The sequence below is a fragment of the Thermobia domestica genome, chromosome 2, assembly GCF_964235325.1.
Source record: "Thermobia domestica chromosome 2, izTheDome1.hap1.1, whole genome shotgun sequence".
Taxonomy (NCBI): Eukaryota; Metazoa; Arthropoda; class Insecta; order Zygentoma; family Lepismatidae; genus Thermobia; species Thermobia domestica.
The window spans coordinates 89,005,452-89,029,534 of NC_137455.1; the positions used below are offsets into that span (position 1 = coordinate 89,005,452).

General features: G+C 35.5%; 1 protein-coding gene across 1 annotated transcript in view; it reads left to right on the plus strand.

Annotated features, from left to right (window-relative positions):
* The first annotated feature begins 342 nt into the window (after window positions 1-342).
* LOC145673990 (sodium-independent sulfate anion transporter-like) overlaps window positions 343-24,083 on the plus strand; it is a 109,744-nt gene continuing 86,003 nt past the window's right edge. The window contains exon 1 of the mRNA XM_081743816.1: window positions 343-753. The gene's annotated coding sequence lies outside the window, so the exon portion shown is untranslated. The remainder of the gene's footprint in view (window positions 754-24,083) is intronic.

The window sequence follows — 24,083 nt, forward strand, 5'->3', positions numbered from 1 at the left end:
ATGACTTCCTTCAAGAGCCGCAAATGATTATTCCATGCTTTATTTTCATTAGCTTCAGTATTTAGAATGAAAACTATTAAAATATATTAGCATCTTCAAAAATATTCAAATATTACCTTTAAATGAGAAAGAAAATGGTTGGATGTACTTTTTGAACGTAACTTTTGTTTTTAAACTTACGAGAGCTAAACGAAAAATGTTATATGAGACCATTGGAATTCATATCGGCATCATTACTTTGTTCGTTTCTCTTTTAATTGCCTTATCTCATTATACTGGCGTCGCTTATAGAGCTCTGACTTTTTCTTCGGTGGATCGTAAAAATGAATTTGATGTTCCATAACCTATTATCTTTCATACAGTTGATTCCATTGTATCGCTCTGAATGTATAGTCGAGAGTAGCTCTCAATGACCTTGTTATAACAAAAAGTATAGGAGTATCAAGCAACAGCTGTAGGAACTTGCGTGTACGCCTGCTGTATACATTTTGCATACGGACGTGCGAATAGCTAAGCTACAAGCGATCGGGCGCGTACTGATTTTCTATGTATGTCTTTTTTTTTTCTTTCCTCCTGACGTCATGCAAAGTATTAGCAGTCTCCAAATGCCACGTTGAGTGCAGGAGAGAGTAAAACTTGTTATTAGTCACTTTAGACACATGTGCTGCATGAATGAGCGAACTAACTAATCAGCGAGTTGTGCTTGTGCCGTTATTAATTGAACAGTCGGAATAAATGGAAATCCAATTTCAGGTGAGTGTTTAAAAAAAAAAATGAGAACTATGGCTGCACTGCACTGCACTAGAAGAACCAATCTGCACATCCAATGCAATGTTTAAAATGAACGAATTAATAAATGAATGCATTATTATGAAATACAACTCATTAGTTTCTCATATCTCAAATACCTTATGCACAAACTCTTAAAAAGTGACGTGAATATATTATTGAAAATATTGATTTCTTTCCACGTAACTATAACTGGATTAATCATTAGTTCATTTCATATAATCCTGAATGTTACAATGAGTTAATGGTAGAGCTCTTACTTCTGACCTGATTATCCTCGGTTCGATCCTTGGCCAAGAGAGTTCGGGTGAACAAAATCATGTTCCTAAGGATTCTTCCTTTCCTGTACTGTCTTGATTTAAGCAGCTGTTCATAATCATTCACTAGCATTCACTAATCATTCCCTGTAGTTTTTGTTTGCAGAGCATGACATTAAGAAATGAAAACGAAGATGTCCGTTTCATTTCAATTTTCATGTTGTTCTCAAATATTAGTAACACAAACACCTCTGCATAAGTCGAGATCACAAATACAATGTTTTCCTATTTTCTTGAAATATCTTATTATCAGACATTACCATCTTTGATCTCACCCACACACATAATTATGTCTTTATTATGGACTAGTAGTCCTGCGTAGCATAGTCACTAACGCTCTCGACTTAGCGACTACGGTCCTATAAGTGGTCCTGGGGTCGATTCCCGGTGAGGACACTCGGTCGAAAAGGTGTAACAACTTTTTCAGTCCAGCCATCCTAAGTGAACTTTTTCCTAGGTTTTCCTCATCCACACTAGATACATATCGGGATGGTACCTAACTCCTCAACATACAGATCCCAGGCCCCTTCCTCCCCCCCATTCATTTCTTTCTTCCTCGGATAGTCTGTTAACCGAGGGACATCATCCCTTACACTTGACGGGTTTAAGACCATAGATGCGGATAATACCCAGAAATATGTGTAAATAAATAAATAAATTCATTATGAATGAGAATAGTGCTGTTTTAGATTTTTCATCGGTTCAGGTTGAACAATTTATGTTAATAATTCTGCTTTTGAGAACGAAAATAGTTATTTTTATCTATATATCCAAGAACTTTTTTTAAATATATGTTGGTACTTTCAAATAATAATAATAATAATAATAATAATAATAATAATAATAATAATAATAATAATAATAATAATACTTGAAATGTTTCAACTTCCTCAAATTTTTGGTTAAAGAAAAAATCGTTCTAATCAATGGCGAAGCGTAATCCCACAAGAAGGGTAGGTCCGATAAACTAGTAACACAAATAATATTTAATTTATCATAAAATGTTTAAAAATTCAGTCAGAATTCTATTTTCCTTGTTGAGTTAAACAAAAAACTACCAAATCTATTTATTTTAAAGAACTTTCTTAACTGATTTCTAACATTGTTTAAATTTATGTGCATGTATACATGGTAGTTTTTTGTTGTTGTTTAATTTAACAAGAAAGAATGAATATGCATATGAGCAAAATTAGATGGAAAGTAGTCTATAATAATAATAATAATAATAATAATAATAATAATAATAATAATTATTATTATTATTATTATTATTATTATTATTATTATTATTATTATTATTATTATTATTAAACAAATATTTACATGAGGAAAACACGCAATATATATTAATGGAATATTCCCATTTAGTTCCACTACAAATATTCTGAACTGCAGTTCATATTTTCTTCTGTCTAAAATTTGTAGGGGGCTGAGGAGAATTTCCTCCCCACTTGCTGTTTTCAATTCCTGCATATTTGAAAATGGAAGGAGAGAAAAAAAAAGTACATTTTCTTAAAGTTAACTGTCAGATTTCTTGGATAAGCCTTTGTTACTTGCATTTCCCACTTAAAGTAAGTACAATACTGTATTTAACTAATGCATCACGTGATAATGACTTCACTAGAAATGTTAATGCTCAGAAGGAACTTCATTTGACTCAACACAAGATATTTAATATCGCATTCTATGCAGTGACATATTTAAGGGGTTGGCTTCCGGGCTTAAACACTTACCGAAATTTTATCGCAACTTTTTGTTGTTTTATATAATTATATTGCAGAATTTTCACATTTTCAGGAATAAAGTTAGAAAAGCCCTCCCGAAACAAGCAAAATCGCCCGAAACAAAATCACAAATACCCCCAATTCAAATTACACAGAAATAGCCTATTATTATTCTATCCCGCACGGTAGCGTTTGGTAAATTTATACATATATTTAATGTATCAAACTTATATTCTACAAGCTATTAGGGTTCAGGCCCCATGTAGGAAAAAAAAACAGCTACGCTAAATAACTCCTGAGAGCATATACCTAAATTAAACAAATTATCATTAATAGAAACACATAATTGTGGACTGAAAGTTCTTACTCTGCGTTAAGAAAATCATTTTATAATATATTAGTACTGAAAGATGCCTTCAACGCTAAAACTGTACTCCCAGAGGCGAGCCTTCGCATCTTCCCAATAATGCGTGCAATAATAGCTTCGCTTCCTGAGTAGCATAACCTGTAAGCCTGTCTAGCGAGCTGGTGAGGCTCAGATGAAAGGGTATCTAAGTGTTTTCAACCTACTATTTTGTTACCGAAAAAAACGAAATGTTGAAGTATTGACTTTATTTTACAAGAAACCAAAGATAAAGAAAATATACGGTGGAAAACAGGGTAGGCCCGGCCTCAGAGCCTCATAGTACGACCCTTCGGTACTGGTTCTAATACAGTTTCTGTTGCTGAACATATAGGTGTAGTTTGTTTATTTATTTGTTGAAATTTTGCTTCCATTTTTGCATGGAGGTTATAGAAAACGTTGACCTACAATATAAATTAAAAACCGAACTACTGCAATGCATTCAATGCTATCCCAACGAGAATCGAATCCAGGGACACGTGCACCAAAGACCACTTGCTGCTATCCCACCGGGAAGGACTGCGAACGTATAATAGTAATCAAAGTTACATAGCTAAATACTTTTAAAGTTTCTTAAATGATGCGTTGCATCACTGAATCTAAGATAATGTTTTATGTTCAGTGGCGAAGCTAGACAGTCCTATTACTCCTAACAGTAAACTCTAGTCTTTAGTTGGACATTCATCGGTGTTTCAGCCACTTGACAGGACATGTGCTCCCCTATATGTACAGGAAAGATTGGGTGATTGTTTATCCTCGGTTGAATTTTGTGTCTTTCTAGAAGTTGATGAATAGTGTGTCGGTAGATCCTCGCTTATAATTTTCATTGGGTATATGGCGTCATATAAAATTTAACATGACGGATGCGAAGTGCTATGTTGTCAAAATGCAAATTTCCAGTTTGAATTTTCCAGGGACGTCACATTAACTTGCACCCAACTCTGTAGTTTCTGTAAATCACTTTTAGTCTCTGTAGTTTCTTCATTTACCCTACCAAAACAATTATTCTCTTAGTTTTAGCACATTTTATGAAAACTTTGTTTCTATTTTTAAAGGTTATTATAATTTACTTTTTTTTAATTATAGTTTTCACATTCATTCGGTTCTTGAAGTCTATCGTAATTTCATTCTGTCAAACAAGCTAAAACACGAAGATCTCGATGTTATATTTTAAATGCCAACACCTAAGCATTTTTGATTGCATCAAGGAATAGATATATAGGTAGTAGAGAACAATTAAAAACTTAATTAGTTTCACAGCTAAATTCTATGTTATAGAGAGTGCTGCTTCGTGGCTAACAGATTAGCATACGCGCCTTTGGCGTAGAAGGCCCGGGTTCGATTCCCGGGCAGCTCATGTGGTTCGGATTCAACGTTAATCAGTACGTCCTCGTCTCATACAGCCTCGCTGCTGAAAGGGATGTTCAACTCAAAATCAACTGAACTCTTAAGTTATAGCGAACATTATGTGGAAATAGTGTATTGCTATTGTGTTTACATGTCTGTACAAAGTTTCAGAGTTCTGATTAGTATGAAAGTTCGTAAAATAGAAGTTTCAAGATTTGAGACAAAGAAATAAATAGGAAATTAATCCAGTAAAAAAAATCATTGTGAAAACATAAAATATTTTTTTTACTATGTTTGAGGGAATATCATAATTTTTACTCAGTCGGATTTCTTAAAATGCAACTTTTTAATTTTTTATATCTTTCCAAGTTCTGAATATTAATATGCACTATCTTCTTCTTTCGTCCTTTTTTTTCCCTTATGTAAGGTCGACGTTTCTGATTAGTCTTTTGCATAAAGTCCTGGTCTAGAATTCTTTCTCGGTTAGACGTTTCTCTCTAAAGTCATTCTTAACCATACCATCCATTTTCTCCTTGATCTTCCTTTATCTCTCTTTTCATCCATTAACGTTGCCATCACTCTTCTGACCACATAATCGTTTGTTGTTCTCATTAGATGGAAATATCATTGTAGTTTTCTTTCTTAGATCTTCTTAGATATCTCTATAACCTTGGTTGTTCCCATTATTCCCTTATTACCAACTCTGTCTCTTGTTGTTATCCCACACATCCAGCGCTTAGTACATTCAATCTTATCTCTGGTTCTTCCTTTATTGTCCAATGTTTCGGCTCTGTATATCATTGTTGACCTAACCATCATTCCTTTATTCTTTATCGTGATTCTACAGTCACACCGAACGGCACATATTTTCTTCCAATTTCGTCATCTCTCTTGAATTCCGTGTGTTATTTCTTTATCCAAATCACCATTCTTGACAACAGATGAGCCTAAATATTTAAAGTTTTTCACTTTATTGAATTGTTCTCATTGTAAATTTACTTTTCCATTTCCATTTCCGTTAAACTCGAGATATTCCGTTTTCTTTCTACCAATTTTTAGTAGACTTCATCCTTCCAAGGACTTCCTTCAACTGTCACCTTCTTTGGAACTTCTTCTCTATTTTTATTGCATAGTACGATATCGTCGGCAAGCATCAGATATAGAGGGCTTGATCCCTCACATCTTGAGTTTTATAACATCCATGACAACGTTGAAGGGACATGAGCTTAAGGCTGAACTCTGATGTAATCCAACCCCTAACAGAAATTTTGCTTGTTAGTTCTACACTCTTCTTACTTGGGTCGTAGCTCCTTATACATATCTTGGATTATCATTACGTATTTCTCTGGTATTCTTTTTTTAAACATCTCAACACTTCCTGACGTAGTACTCCGCCGTAGACCTTTCCCAAATCAATAAAGACCATGTAAACTCACGAGCGTAAGTATCTCCGCCCTCAGTGCTCTAATTCCATTACTTGGGGTCCAGATCAATTGCAGTTGTGAAAACACCTGGACAGATGAAACCCAACTTACACAAAACTTTTCTCGGCATTGACAGCGTTGGTAGCACTGTGCCAAGTGTTTATGCAGGTAAAATTGTAGAGTAGGTGACAAATGAAACAGTTCTCCATTCTAAGGCGAATCTCTATTGTTCGGAGAGTGTTGTCCAATAAACTCCATATATCAATGTCAATATTGCTGTGTATATAAGATACTATTTCATTATGTACTGCATGTTCAAAGAAATAAAAACACTGACAGCACATGAATCAGAAAATGCTTGAAAGTAGATGAAAATATCAAATCTAGAACAACTGTAGGAAATAAGTTTGTAAATCATTGCCTCCATTAACAGACCTCCGATTCTCCTTATTCCAATATCTTTTTCTTTCTGGAGAGAAGATCTTGCTTGTCATACTGAGTACGCATTAAAATTTTGAAAGAGTTTGAACCTGGCCGGGATTCGAACCCTGGTCTCCCGAATAGAAGTTCAATGCGCTAATCACTTACCTACTACATCACTTCATCCTCCACCCAAACTATTTGCTAGTTAAAATCGTTTCATGGAATACTACACACATGATACTAATGATCGTACAAAGAGACGTTGCTTATGTGAGTGTCACAGTGACTTACTCGAGATTTCCTTCTTTAGCTCAAAAAGAAGTTATATAGACCTTTCTTAACGAGGAAAATATTACAAAACGTTCCTCAAGTTGAGGCTACTTCATCGTTTTTAATGATGGTCCCGATTTACGTTACTATTCTTCTTCAACTTCTAATTTCCAAAGAAAAGATGGCAGATATTCCGCATTCTCTGAATTATATAAACATGTGTAATAAAAGAAAGCTCTATGTTTATCTTCCGTATTTTCTTAGCTTTATATAAGGAATTTGTGGTGGAGTGGTAAAGTAGATTTCTAACGCAGACAGCGGGATTCGAGTCCCGTCGTAGTAATTATTTTTTCTTTATTGGAATGTATTGTAATTCTGTTATTCCTTTTCTATTATTATTATTATTATTATTATTATTATTATTATTATTATTATTATTATTATTATTATTATTAACGATAATTCATACTGTGTTTTATTAATGCCGCGGTGGCTCAGTGGTAAAGCGTTCACCTCTGGTGCTTGGGGTCCCGGGTTCAATCCCAGTCTCCGCCAAGTGAACTTTGTGGTGAACAAACACCGTGTGCGTGAGTTTTCTCGGGGTTCTTCAGTTTCCTCCCACTTTCTTCATTCCGCCATTTCTTTCATCACTCATCATCACCGTCTCCTTTAGCCTAACCGGCTGTGGGACGTAAAACACAGATTTCATTTCATTTTGTGTTTTATTAAAAAAATAATCCATACCATCAAAATATTTCATGTAAAATATTGTTCAGTCTCGCGGCTCTTTCATTCTTAAAAAAATTATCTCATGTAGAGCCAATTCTATTCCTCCTATACAAACTCTAATGCTTTCGTTCTAAGAACAGTACGAGTATTTACATCTTAATGTAAGAAAATTCCATGACTTGGCTGTTACGGAACACTAAAGTTACTAAATCTGACAATCGTACGTGAATTTATACCCATTAGATCAATAGACATAGTCCTATACCTGCATTCATTTTCACTGCTTATATACATAGACAATAGTTGCAATCTGTGCTTCATTATGTGTATGCAATAGACACTTGAGTAATAAATATAGTAAATGACAGCGCGCTGCAGCGTTAGACTGCGTATTGTCCAAGTCATGAAGCTCAGATGTGGAGGCTTGTAGTGTTCCTAGAATGAATATATTAGCATTCAGTCAGGACCCGCAAAAGTTCATTTACTTTTCGCTGGATGTCAGGTGAATAGTATTTCTTCAAGCACTGAGTCTCAGTAAGCATTTAACACGGCCGACAACCGACCGCAACGCATAATAAGTTACATAGAGGTTATTATGTGAAAAACGAGTTGGACTCGGGCTCGGCGTTTTGGAATAAACAGCCAACCCGAGTCTGACTCCCCCTACTGATACTCATACTTGGGCTTAGGATCGAAAGTGTTAAAAATTCATTTAAAATGGATGCACGGTATAGACATGTGTAGCAGATAAACATACAAACAAACGTACAAGCATACGTTCAGTTTTATATAGAGGAGATTCTTGTATTATGGACCATGCTTTATTTTGTTGTTGATTTTATCGCAGCGATTTGGCAACACTATCAGAGGACTCGAGTTTCGTGCGCAACCATATGTGAAAACTTTCAATGAGGAGACAATTGAATCCAATTAGGTTATGCAATTTTATAAAGGAAACTTTATTTTGGGTAGTAGAGGGTGATTCAAAAAAACGTGAAATTTTGAAAATTAAAATAATTTCATGAAAACACTTTTTAAAAATTATCTCATTTACTAGAAAAAATAATCCCTTTTAGAATATATACAGTACAATTTATTTTAATACTGAATTCTCTCTCTCTCTCTCTCTCTCTCTCTCTCTCTCTCTCTATATATATATATATATATATATATATATATATATATATATATATATATATATATATATATATATATATATATATATATATATATATATATATATATATATATATATATATATACAGGGTGTTTCAGATAAAACGTCCAGTGCTTATAAATCCGAAACGGCTGAGAATAAAAAGATGAAACAAAAACTGAGATAGGAAAATGTCATAGGGCGCATCACATGGTGTTGTTGTGGTGACCCCAGGGCCCTCCTTCGAGAGAGCCCAGGGGCCAACTTCTAATTTTCAAATGGGAACACGTATTGAATCATACCTCATTCAATAGTACTTGAAAAACGAAGCAACTTTTGTAGGAAACAATTTTCGAGTTGGGCCACCGTTTTTCAATGGCCGCAAAAAGTGGGTTCTATATCAGATAAAACGTCCAGTGCTTATAAATCCGAAATGGCTGAGAATAAAAAGATGAAACAAAAACTGAGATAGAAAATGTCATAGGGCGCATAACATGGTGTTGTCGTGGTGACCCACAGGGCCCTCCTTCAAAGGGGCCCATTGGCCAACTTCAAATTTTCAAATGGGAACATGTATTGAATCATACCTCATTCAATAGTCCTTGAAATACGAAACAACTTTTGTAGGAAACAATTTTCGATTTGGGGTACTGTTTTCATAATGGCCGCAAAAAGTCCTGTATCAGTTTGAAGTTGGCACCTAGGCCCCTTCACTGAGTTTCCTGAGGGTCACCACAACAACACCACTTGATATGCTTTATCATCGTTTCTATCTCAGTTTTTGTTTCATCTCTCTATTATCAGCCGTTTCTGATTTAGGCCTATAAGCACTGGACGTTTTATCTGATACAGAACCCACTTTTTGCGGCCATTTTGAAAACGGTGGCCCAAATCGAAAATGGTTTCCTACAAAAGTTGTTTCATTTTTCAAGTACTATTGAATGAAGTATGATTCAATACGTGTTCCCATTTGAAAATTTGAAGTTGGCCTCTGGGCCCCCTTGAAGGAGGGCCCTGGGGGTCTCCACAACAACACCATGTGATGTGCCCTATGACATTTTCCTATCTCAGTTTTTGTTTCATCTTTTTATTCTCAGCCATTTCGGATTTATAAGCACTGGACGTTTTATCTGATATAGGACCCACTGTTTGCGGCCATTTAAAAACGGTGGCCCAAATCGAAAATTGTTTCCTACAAAAGTTGTTTCGTTTTTCAAGTACTATTGAATGAGGTATGATTCAATACGTGTTCCCATTTGAAAATTAGAAGTTGGCCCCTGGGCCCCCTTGAAGGAGGGCCCTGGAAGTCACCATAACAACACCATGTGAAGCGCCCTATGACATTTTCCTATCTCAGTTTTTGTTTCATCTTTTTATTCTCAGCCGTTTCGGATTTATAAGCACTGGACGTTTTATCTGAAACACGCTGTATATATATATATATATATATATATATATATATATATATATATATATATATATATATATATATATATATATATATATACACTGTATATATATATATATGTGTGTGTGTGTGTGTGTGTGTGTGTCTGTTATTTGCGAATATTTCAATTTTCCAGTGGCCAACGGTTACTATTTGGTACCAAAGTGTTCACCATCCTCTTAGATATTGATCAACACCAATAATATCTCTCTCTGACTTACGGTTCCCCAGATATGGCTCCTTAAATCTTCCGAAATCGGCACTTTTTGTTGCCAATATCTCGGGAACGGTAAAGTGACGAAAAAATTTCCATCACTTCTTTAGATAGTTTTAGATGCTCTTTCGAATGGAGGACTCAAAATCGCAAATAACAGACAGACAGACAGATACACACACACAGACATTGAGAATTCAGTAACGAAATTTTAAAGTTTGTTGAAAATAAATTGTACTGTATGTATTATAAAATGGCATTAATTTTACTATTAAGTGAGATAAATAATTTTTAAAAAATTGTTTTCATGAAATTATTTAATTTTTAAAGTTTCCCTTTTCTTTAAATCACCCAGTATTTGTCCTGTGCTGGATCTATGTAGAATTATGTATTCAACACTGTATATAGAAGAATTGGATTATGTATGTTATATTATCTTGGCATGACCTTACAATGAATATCATACAAGTTATCACTGGCGTCTCTGGCATGTAAAATTTGGGGGGGGGGGACATCGAAAAAAGTAATTAAAATGGTGCTACCTAGCCCAACCTATTTATTATCTTCGATTCCATTTGTTACCTTTCTGCTTACATACAGCCTGAATAATATATTCCAAATAAATATAATTATTATTATTTGTTTATTTGTTATTCTGTCGTTAGTAAATAAATTAAATTAGAATGAAATATTGAATATTTTGTACTTCAAAATATTGGGGGGGACGCGACCCCCTCGTCCCCCCCGCCAGAGACGCCTATGCAAGTTATCCATCAAAAATTTATAATAACTCATGGCAGCTAAAGTGGGATAAGGTCCACTTTATCCAAACTTACGAAAGTGCTTTTTTACTGAGTTTATAAGTGCCATAACTTAAAGTTTATAATGTTAATTTTCAGTGTGGACCATACAGACAGGTAATCCTTGCACATAAGCATTGAAATTATGAAGCAATACTGCAGTGGAGAAGTGAGGACTACCTCAGACTCATTGTGATTTGGCTGAACTCTTTGACAAGGAATATTAAAAGTTGAAATAGTAGTCAGGGGTTTTTGTGCCACAGGGAACTCCTCACCAACAGAGGAATGTTTTCAGATGTAGACTTTGTTGACGAAGAAGAGAGAGACGTAGGAAATTTGACGTGTCCCAGCATAGATCGTGTGCATTCTGATGTGGAATGTCAACCTTCTACTTCATCATAATCTGAAATTCAAGTCCCACCTCTTTCGCAAACCTTACCACCCCCTTGTCTTCCACCGTTGGGATACCAGAGTAAGAGGTCACCGAGTATTATGACATCGAGCCCTTTCCGACAACAGATTGCAGCAACATTAGGAAAATGTTTCGAATCATATCGTCTCTTAAATTTTCCAGCCTCCTCTGATACAAATAAAGAAGTGAGTACTAGTTCCAATTAAGCAAAATGCTTCTTGTTTTTGTCTTGGCAACATTTAGCGAAGGTTTTCATGTTTAGAGTGTTTCAAATGATTGCATAAAATATGCACCTGATCGGATGTCTTAAATTTTGTTTGTGATTTGCGTATATCTAAGAAATTGTATAATTCTGGATAGTTAAATAATGTTTGAAATATTCTAAATAAGTTAGTCTTATCCAAGGAATTCTGACATAAAAGTAGATGAACAGTTATGCTTTTTTCCTTTCCTTCATTTGATATTTCTTATAAGAGCTATCTTGGGATAAAAGTGATGTTTGTGATATTTTTATTTCGTTGTTATGTATCTACAGAAAGAAAAACAACATATTTTTCGGACTGGAGAGTTGAAACGGACTCGGTGATCCACTGTCAAAATCATCGAACTTTCACACTTCCGATATAATAAGGAATAACTCAAAACATTGTAACCGAAATTACTACAGTATGTTCAAACATGGTACAAATGAACAACAAATTGTTTTGTTACAGATTTGTATAGATAGCAACTTGTATTGGAAAATAAAAAGGTGGTTCATATTAGCCGAATATCTTCTTTAAAAAGAATAGGTAAGATAGAGAAATGTTCCCAGTAGGTCTTGCTTCATAGCCTAGATGATGAACGGAAGAGTTAAATTCCAATCTCAGGATGTGACTTAATGCCAAAGATCATTCCCAGATTACAAATATCGCACCCTCCAATAAAATGATGAAAAATCAAGATGAATAATTTACAACAAAAACAATTTGAAAATTACACAAAGACACAGTTAGCGTTACTGAGGACTGCATGATTCATGACAGAAGTGTTTTTATGATAAAATAATGGCTTTACTTTTAATGGTAAAAATAATCTTATGCATACTCATAAAACTAAAAGATCAACATAATTATAGAAGCCTACAATCACAATAACGATATATATTACAAAGAGAATTATTTTTCCCTGTCACTACGTCCGGTGCGAATAACAAGTACTGGTTACTTGAAATATCAACGTAAAAAGTTTATCTCTATGGAAAGAGTTCAGCATTTTCTCTGATCTGCACAGTAATTTTAAGCACAGAAAATTGCTGCTGAACTGCGATAACATATATGCATGCTACACAATTACTCGCCTTCTGTTAATTATATGGTTCATGCTGCTATGCTGGTTATCAGTTTTACGTTGCGACAGTCGTATGTCTCAAAACACTTGACAATAATAACTGAGAATATACGTATATTGTTAGTAGCGTCTGTGGTTTTGTTTTGCAAAAGAAGGAATAATCAATTGGAAATCTCTTTCTACTCATAATTATCGTAATCAAATACCGTTATGCCAAGTGTTTGTAAACAATTTCATTCGCTTTAATATGATCAAGAAGAGCTAAACTAGGAATAGGATAGCTATACTGTAACACTTCTATTCAGTAATTTAAATATAAATTATGCTTCTGTGAGTTCTTTTTGTACTATTCAAACGACGAAATCACTTTAATCTAATATATAAAATTCAGTCACTATGTTTGTGACTTTGTACCTCTTGAATCACCCGACTGATCTCGATCCAATTTTCAATACAGATGCGGTATGTGCTTGGGATATTTTTTTTATCATTTCACTTTGACGGTATAACTTAGGGGAGGGGGAAGGGGATATATATATATATATATATATATATATATATATATATATATATATATATATATATATATATATATATATATATATATATGAAAACAAATAAAACTTAATAACTGTTGAACCATGAACCACCCGACCGATCTCGATCAAATTTTGAACATAGATGAGGTTGGGGCTTGGAATGTTTTTTTATTTCACTTTGACGGTATAACTTAGGGGAGGGGGAGAGGGATATATATATATATATATATATATGAAAACAAATAAAACCTAATAACTGTTGAACCGCCCGACCGATCTCGAACAAATTTTCAACATAGATGAGGTTGAGGCTTGGAATGGGAAGGGGAGGGGGATATATATATATATATATATATGAAAACAAATAAAACTTAATAACTGTTGAACCGACCGACCGATCTCGAACAAATTTTCAATATAGATGAGGTTCGGGCCTGGGATGATTTTTATTATTTCACTTTGACAATGCAACTTGGGAGAAGAGGAGGGGAGATATTTAAAAATTATCGAAAATGACCGATATTAGTGTCGAATACATAGTTTTCTGGTCCGCTGAGATGAACAGTGACACTTCCGATTCTGTTTAAATCCAAATTCAGCCCCACAACTTGGCAGAGGGAGAGGAGAAAATATATAAAAATGATCGAAAATGACCGATATCAGATAACACTTCAGTAATAGTAAAAAGTGACTGATTATTGAAACATATTACTAATTTTTCTTATTTTAACCGAGTGAAGAGGGTAATTGACGCTACTCTATTATATAGTGTATTATATAATTTTACGTATAATAGAGTTGAATGGTGTTCACCAGGTCATGGCAAATGCTGATGATGTAAATTTAATAGAGGATGATAGGAGAACAATAGAAAGAAATGCAGAGGTCTTATTAAACGCTTGCAGGGACATGGGTTCAGAAGTAAATGCAGAGAAAAACTAAATACATGGAAATGCATTGGGACAGTAATGCGGCAAATTATGGATGCGTTAAAATATTAAATAATACTTTTGATGAAGTGGATACTTTCAAATATCTAGGGTCAATATTAACATAAGAAAATCATATCCATGAAGAAATTAAATGTAGACTAAAAGCAGGGAATTCGTGTTACTATTCGGTTCAAAATCTCTTGTCGCGAATTCTGTCGAGGAATTTGAAACTTAAAATAGTATATAAAACGATAATCATGCCTGTTGTTCTGTATGGTTGCGAAACATGGTCGCTTACTCTGAGGGAAGAACATAGACAGAAAGTATTTGAGAACAAGATCCTGAGACGAATATTCGGACCCAAGAGAAACGGGAATGGGGAATGGCGGGCACTTCATAACGAGGAACTACATAATTTATACGATTTACCAAACAGAGTCTAAGAGGCTTAGGTGGACAGGTCATGTAGCTAGGATAGAAGAAAGTAGAAACGCTTTCAAAGCCTTGACTGGAAGACCTATCGGAAAACGACCATTAGGAAAACGTAGGCACAGATGGGAGGACAATATTAAGATAGATCTCGCAGAGATAGGAATACAAAGTAGAAACTGGATCCAGTTGGCTAAGAATAGAAGTCAGTGGGGAGCTTTTGTGAACGCGGCATTGAACCTCCGGATTACATAGGCCTCCGGAGTTAGTTAGTTAGTCTATTATATAATAATGAAAAGGATCTTGTTCGTGATCGCATCACTGGAAAGCAGCTCAACCTTTTGAAATTAATTTTTGGATATAGTTATCTCGTACCTAGAACTGGGCTTTTGTAATGTTACTATGATTAAAATGCGTATCGTGAGAAGTGAGCGGAGGTCAAAAATTATCCGAGAAATTGAGTTTCTCATAAGCCTGTGAAGTTAGGAAGATGAAACTTGCTGTATAAATTCCTCACTAAAAATAGGGGAATATGTGTCCTAGCGTTTCCGAAAATTTCCGTTTTAGGAACAGGAGGCACTTTTTACGTATAATTCCTTTCTTCGCAATATTATCGGATGTTTGTAATGACATCAGGGGAAACAACTGAACTGAATTGAAATGAATTGTGGAGCATAGTTATTACCTACCTTCAGCTAAAATTTTTGTCATGTTAGCTTGATTAAAGGACATATCGTAAAGGGGAAAGGAGGGGCTCAAAATTTATGTAAAAAATACGATATCTCATGAGCCTGTCAAGGTAAGAAGATGAAACTCGGTATATAAAATCATTATTAAAAATAAAGGGAAACGTATTTCGTCGTTTGTGAAATTTTCCGTTTTAACGGGAGGGAGGAAGCATTTTCTATATATTTTTCTTCACATTGAAATCGAAATTTTCTGTTCTTTGTGATCGCATCACGGGAAAAGGGTTGACCTATTTGAAATGAATTTGGGAACTGTACCTACCTCAAGCTGGTATTTTATCATGTTACTCCGATTACAGGGTGTATCGTATGGGGGTCAGAGGTTTAAAATTTCTGCAAAAAAAAATATAGTATCTAAATGATTTTTATCGATATATTTTCATGAAACGCATATCCTTAGCTGGATTCAAATAGTTTCCATAAACCTATTCTCTCCGTGCGAAGAACGTGCATTTCCAGCGAGTACACAATAATTGTAACTCGCTGTTTCTTCCCTGTTTAAGTGGTTACTACTTAAAAAAAAGACAAAAGGAAAAGAAACGGTCTACACACTAGAAAGTAACCATAGATATTATGCTTTCCGACATTATGTTTCGAATTATTATTATTATTATTATTATTATTATTATTATTATTATTATTATTATTATTATTATTATTATTATTATTATTATTATTATTAGAAGAAGAAGAAGAAGAAGGAAAGAAGAGGAGGATTATCCACAGTTTTAGCATGCTAGTCAAGGATGTTATAAAATAGAGGATCTGCCCATGCGTATTTTCCTCATAGGAACTCATAGGAACAAAACAACCGAGCATCGTCTGAGCCGGCTCGTCTGATTGGCTACCCTCGTTTCCGCCATGATTGTTGGCTCGAAACACTGCGATCTTAGTGGCGCGGAGTGGGCAGAGTAGGTGAGGCGAAGCTGTGACGTTTGGCTTCACGATTTTGTTGTATGGGCAGATCCTCTATTTTATAACATCCTTGATGCTAGTGCTCACAAATTATTAATAACTTGATTTGGTGCTGTTTTCAGAGAAGTCAAGTGCAATTCAATTATCATCCATGTTGTTCTAGAGGGAATTAAACAAATCAGTTATAGTTATAGCTAATTTTCCACATAATTTTTAGTATTATTCAAGTGTGTTTTAAATCTAAATAATAATTATAATCATTACAAATACACCAAATTATATTGAAAATTATGTAACCTAATTAATCTCAAAGACATAAGTTTCCGTTGATCTCATCAGGGGCTGATCCAGGGGGCGATCGGAGCGATCGCCTCCCCCCCCCAGAAGAGGAAGCTTTCTTATTTTATTTATAAATAAAACCCATACCAGAGTTTGGAGCTCTTAAAAGTAGCTCTAAGTTGTAGTATTACAACCCCCCCCCCAGAAGTCCGTCCTGGATCCGCCCCTGGATCTCATAAGGGGCCGTCCACATATTATGTAACGCTATTTTTGACCAATTTTTACCCCTTCCCTCCCCGTTGCAGTAAAAAACTATTTTAATGGTAGTAATATTTATTACACAATGCTTGTATTCTGAATATATTTGTAGTGTTTTCCCCCACAAAACAAAGTAGTATTAAAAAATGGTCTTCTTCTTGTTCACCTCAACATAGGCTGGTGGGCAACATGGAAATTTTAAATTTTTTCCCTCACTTGGGAGAGCTATTTTATATTTTGATAAGGCCTCTTCTTCGTAACTGCATCTAGATACTCTATCCTTGACCTTCCTCTTCCTGATTTTCCTTCTGCCTTTCCTTCTATAAGCACAGTGATCCAATCAGAGTGTCGAATAAGATGGCCAAGAATGCTGTTTCTTCTTTTCCTATTTTCTTTATGATCTGTCGTCCTTCATTAGCTTCCTTTAGTACAACTTCATTCCTTTTCCTTTCGGTCCATGATATGCGCAGCATTCTGCGCCAACATCACATTTCAAATGTTTCCAGCTGGGATATTTCAGCTTTTCTCAATGTCCACGTCTCTGATCCGTACAGCGCCACGCTACCGTAATAATATTTTAACCCCATAAGGTTGTTTAATGAACCAGTCTTCGAAACTGCATACTGTCGTTTACCGAAAGAGATCGCATCCATCCTTTTAGATCACCAATGTTCGGCAAGGAGGAAATGCTGCCAGAAGATGCAGGTGAGACAGGATCTAAAGAACTGACATCGACCTATTTTTCTGGAATACAGGATGCTTCGTGTATTTGAAGTTCGTCAGTGTCGACGATGCAAAGAAGTTATCTTCCTCATCGACCACAGATTGGAAGTGACTGCACACGTGAAAGAGCAGGGACATACCGTTTGTGAACAAGCTTCCAAGCATCTTCTATGGACTTTGAACTTCAGTTTATCCCTTTCTAAATTCTTCTTGTCCTAAATGAGTGCCAGAATGCGAATAAACTCACTTTCTCCAGAAATATTCAAATCAAAAAAAAAAAAAAAAAAAAAGAACAGTACGAGATGAATATTTGACGAATTAGGTTTTAATTATCTTGTTTTGCTCTACAAATCGTGGATCGTTCCGTTGCAGAAAATATTATTTTACAAAAAAGAGTTTCTTCTTTTTCACATGTGAGACCCTTGGTCTCTAGTAGTGCCTTCGAATCCCTTCTGCATGATTCAATTTATTTACGCTATATGTTTGTAATTTCCCAACACAATAAAACATATTTATTTATTTAAAAGAAAGAATAGAACTGAACAAAATTATTTGTTTAAAAGATTGCACATAAAACCTGAGAATAAAAATAAAAATAACAGCAAGAAAAACGTACCTTACGTAACGAAGACATAAACCCCCTCCTCCCCCTTTGTCAAACTTCATAACGCAAGGCCGAACCTCCTCCTCTCGTTGGCGCATTACGTAATATGTGGACAACCCCTAAGTCACTTTGCCATTGAATCAATATTGCTGTCATACACACATACGTACGCAGTACTGGATCTAGAAATTTCGGGGTCCCCCGCAAGAAAATTTGAAAGGCCTTCCTCTGAATTCAGTACTTTTTTATTAGTACATTTTAATGAAATACTGTTTGTTATGGAATAGAGATTCAAATACTTACGTTTTAGAAGAAATCCTTCCTCCTCGACTTCATCTCCACAAACTCTCGCATAAGATTTCTTTTTTTAATGGTGGAAGCTCTCTCATGGTTGATTCCCAAGTCGCTCGTTCTCTCCTGAGTCATTGAACATCTTAAATAGGTGTTGGTCCTCTTTAAGACCTTTCAGCGGAAGCCACAGTCACGGGTAAAGTCAGGAATAAAGCAAGAGTAGTCAAAACTTCAGGATAACTTGGGGCAGTAATACCTCCAATTCATAAAACAACGTTGAACTTTGAAATATGGTTTTTAAACCCAGCACGAATGAAATTAATTCCAATGGTAGCGACGGGCCAATGTCTTGCTGGTACTACTTTCGTAGTTTTTCAGCCTTAACTAAAATTTCTTCGTCTGAAACCTTCACAAGTACTTTCGGGAATATGGTTGAAAATTCATCAAGAACTGTCTTTAGCGATGTAAAACGATTCTCTAATTCATTGTACGCGATATCTAAAAGTCTATTGTAAACATTAACCCTGAAGCAAGCCTCTGTTTCCGAAAACAGGTGATCTACCAGTTCATCAAAGTGTTTTTTCACTTTGGTGCCTTTTTTTTTTTTTTTCTACAAACACAGGGTTGACTTTCCACTTCGCAGCAATAGCTGTAACCTCTTGTTTTATTTGATGGCATTCTTCTCTCATTTTCTTCAATTCCTCTCGGCTCTCTTCAAGCGTGCGTAAATATTTCTCAAGATCAGTTTGGTTAGTTTGAAGAAGATGCAATGCGATGTTCAGTTGTGAAAATATTTTTGACAGCCCCCAGTCAGAAACACAAAATCGAAGGAATATATGACTCTCGCCAATCGCTCAGCTTCTGATACCTCGTTAGCTTCTTATTTATCAATGAAAGGTTTCGGAGACTTTTCATTACATCAGCATACCTCACCTGATAGTTGCAATGAATTTATACCGTGAGACTCATCTGATTGGATTGAGCTTTTTCAAAATGACATCTGATTCTCCTGTCAATAATGACAGAATACCCCACCTATTTATACTTTGACCAAAAATATATATACAAATTCTGGAGCTTTGTAAAATAACTGGCAACTTCTTTTACACCTTTGACAGCATCATTAATGACAAGGTTTAGGGTATGTACCGCGCAGTAAATATATATAGTTGGCCCCTGCGGCTGACATATTGTGTTGGCCCTGAATTCTCAATTCCCATAACCATCATTACCCCAACTGCCCACTGTTTTCACAAGATAAAAGTACACTACTCTTTAGTAGCCACATCGTACATTATATCATAAAGATCATAATACAAAATCAGATACATACGTTACGAAACAATATTTATGAGAATAACACAGACAGTAATCATTAGCATACTTTTTTTTTTATCCATTTCGCCTTGGAATGGCTGAAATTTGTAATTTGTTGATAAAAGACTGCGGATAAATTAATGTAATTTAACACTGGCTGTTTCAGTATTCGTGAAAAAGGGATACGATAAGCTGCAAAGGAACGCCCACTGCACGTAGCCCGAAATATTTTGCCGGGAGGGGGGGGGATATACTTTCGGGAACAAGCACGAGAAAATCTTCTCGTAAGGACATTAACATCAGTAGGCACTTGTAGTCAACAAACTGTCAAGCACCCAGATTGTGTGTATTTATGCAAATCGTGTGCACATATAGGCCTACAGGTTGGTCGTAATTGAATTATGTACTATGGCTGCGACGTAATAAAAAAATAAAAGAAATTATAAAAGATAAAAGAAATTATCAATAGTAAATCTTAATATTGCTACCAGAAATTGGAGTATTTCATTTTGATTTACGTAATTTTATTCCAAGTTTATGTGACCTCCTCTCTTTATTAAAATTTTCATTTGGCCCCTTTTGATTTAACCCTGTCTGGGCGGCAATCACCGCCTAGCCACCTGGGCCATTTCGGGCCTGTATATAGCTCGTTCTTCATTTTCTTGAAATCTCTTCTAAACACCTGAGTAAGCACCACTCATCACAGCAGCGCCATCATATCCCTGCCCTCTGCATTTTTCACAGTCAATCCCAATTTCTCCAAATGACTTATCACTAGAGTTGTAAGTCCGATGCAGTTGGATTTCTTACATGTAAAACTCCACGAAACACTTCTTCAATCTTGACCCGTCTAGAAACTTCGTTTTCTGAGCTATCGTTTACTTCTGTAAAATGCACTGTACTTCGCACTCCGTGTGCGTGGGTTTCCTCGGGGTTCTCCCGTTTCCTCCCACTTTCTTCATTCCACCATTTCATTAATTACTCATCATCACCGTCTCCTTTAGCCTCACCGGCATAACCGTGGGACGTAAAACTCAAAGATTTCATTTCATTTTGTACTTCGCACCATATCAACGGGATAAAAAGGGCAATACACAATACGCGAAACCCAGTTAACTGACCAGAGCGCTACTAAACGAATTGCGCCCGCCCACTTCAGCAGTCTTGCAACTCCTGCAAGAAGCACAATGTGCGGATAAGCTTATCTTTAAACCCCTCGAAAGTAAGAGATCTCGTGCGTCGTTATCAGTCCTGGTAGCTCATTACTTGGTTCAAATAAAGTATTTTGAAAATATATTTCTTTTTTAAGTGTTTTAAAAGTGCGTATTTACAGACAAGATGCAGGGAGACCTCTAAATAGTCCTTGAGCCAGAGGGGGTGTCTGGTTTCATCTCGAGGGAGTAAATGCCACCTGCATTTCTGAGTAGCTAATATTCTGAACTTTCAGATTTGGCATGATACTTTTCTGAAAGCGGTAGCTTTCAGGGGGTAAACCCCCCCAATTTAGAATCTTACAGACATTTTTTACTTAGCTCAGTGGTCTTTTGAAATACCTATATATCTGTCCACTTTAGTCATAGAACAATGAGTTATACCTCGTTTGATTTGGAATTAAATAGGCTTTAAAGTGATGTAACACACTTACCTATAGTACTGACGAAAGAGAAGTAATGAGGGAAAAATTAAGAAAAATTCCCTAAAAATTCCCTTTTTACCATTTTCTTCTCTTATTACGTGGCAACACTGCATGAAGAGTAAAGGACACCTATATTTCAGAGTAGCGAATACTATAAGCTTTCATATATGGTATGATACTTCACTGTGGGTGGTAGCTTTCAGTTGCTAAAACTCCATTTTTAGATTTCTAATGAAAATGGTAACGAAATCCCGTGGTCTTTCGAAATTCCTCTAACTATGTTCGTTATGATCACAGAAGTAAAAATTACGTCTCTTTAGTTTTAGAATTATATAGGCTTTTAGATGATTAATACAGTTTTCAATAGTACTGACGAAAGGGAAGTAATAAGGGAAAATGTAAGAAAAATTCCCTAAAAATTCCCTTTTTACAATTTTCTTCTCTTATTACGTGGCAACACTGCATGAGGAGTGAAAAACTCCTATATTTCAGAGTAGCCAATACTGTAAGCTTTCAGATATGGTATGATACTTGCCTGTGGGCGGTAGCTTTCAAGGAATAAAACTCCCTTTTCAGATTCTTTAGTCCTTGAGAGGCAGAAAATTTAGTAATGATTTCGAGAATTGATGTAAAAAAAACTGTAATAAGTTTTCTGATCCTGGTTTGATATAATTAAATAACTGACCATGAAAGATCAGAAAATTCTAAAGTTTCTGTAGGGAAAGAGAAGCGGAGGCAGGAAGGGGAGTTATGTTTTTCAGGTTTTTTTTTTTTTTTTTTTTTTTTTTCCACAGACCGTTCGTAAATTGCTTGATGTTTGAAGTGAACTGAATGGTGGAAGAGAATAGATCTATATGCTTTATAAACATTTCGAAAACATAATATTTTAACTTTGAAAATATTTTGATTGTAAAATATCATGGCGGTATGTAAGTTAAAGAGAAGTTCGTAACTCAGTACCGTATGGTAATGTTTACATAATAATTAGAAATATTATTTACATATCAAGATCTAAATAACATTCTATTTACATTACATTAGTTATGTTGATCATCATTCAAATATGCCATGAAAATAATAATCACATGGAAAAATAGGCGTGTCTTATGATATAATTTGTAGCCAATTGCATATTCACAGTATTTGTTGAATACTTATATCCTTTATTTTGATTCATTTATCTTCATCTAAGTCTGCAACTTCGTCTAACAATTCAGATATTTCTTCATCTTGATAATTGGCACATGTTTGGATTTTTCACATGTCAGTACACTTTAATTCATGTTTCATGCACTCACAATCGGATGGCACACAGTTCTTAGCACACGTACACGACAACAGCTCCATCACTTCTTCTGGTGCAGGCCGACAATCCATCCAATTGATATCAAGCTCACCCGATGCGTTTGTCCTCCAGCCATGAAGATTGGGACTTGGTATGTCAGGATTCGCTTCCAGTGCTTTCTTCCAAATGGTTGCTTGGTAGTTAGCTCTCTGGGTATGTTTCTCAAGAGCCTTCTTGCATGGTGGTAGCAGATGGAATTCAACTAAACCTTTCTTTGCACAGAACAGCGAGTACCTTAATTCATTTACAGAGTTCACATTGTGACCATACAACCTACAAACAAACTTTTCTACTATATCCATCGTCTCTTTCTTGGGTTCAAAACTTTCTGACAGTTCCTTCAGTGCCTGTACAAACTCTCCCTTTTTAAAAAGTGTAAATGCTTTACACTTTCCCTTACCAGCAAAAGCACTCACTGTATCACAGCCTGTGATAGTATGAAATCCTGCTAAAGCTGCACAAATGTTTTCCCCATTTGCGTGATATATCTTGTTCATATCGTGGTAACAAAGACGGTTAGATGTTCCACTCTTCAGGAAAATGCCCTCCATGCTTTGTTAGTTCGTCAAAGGTGCTCAGTACTATGACTGCAACATCTGTATCTTCACTGTTGATTATAATGGTAGAGCAGCCTGATCTAAGAGCATGAAACGCATGAAGCACAAGTCTTGTGTCTGCTTCCTCCTGTGAAGACCATAATTCTGGAATGTTTGTCACTGGTAATGTTGAAGACAGTTGACAGCACTCCTTCTCGCATGTTAAAAACACAATTTTGTTACCCAGTTTTTGAGTATACTTTGAAAGCTGCCATTCTTTCCACAGAAAGTGAATAAGCTCACATCTGTTATTAGTGTTGCTCAAGTATTTTCTCCAGTTTCTGACTGGATGTCCAGCCATGATGTTTTGAATATACATACTGTCCTCAGAGACCCTCCGCATTCTTTCTGCATTTTTTATAGACCTACTTTCATAGGTATCAAATATGATATCAACACGAGGACAACGACCAGAATCAAGTAATATTTTTGAAAGTAACTTTTCTGCTAGGAGGCCAAATGTTTTAGGTACTTCTATTAATTTGTGCACCTGGCTCATTGCGTCAACAATGTATGCTGAAGTCTCTTCCGGTATTGTTTCTGACTCGCAGTTTCTACTTAACATATGCATCAACTTTGACTTGACGGTTTTCCTAATGGTTCCCTGTGGCGTTGCTAGAGACCAAGGTAATGGTCCAAGAGGATAAACAAGCACTTCCCTCATGTTCAGATTCCTTTTTTGAGCTATT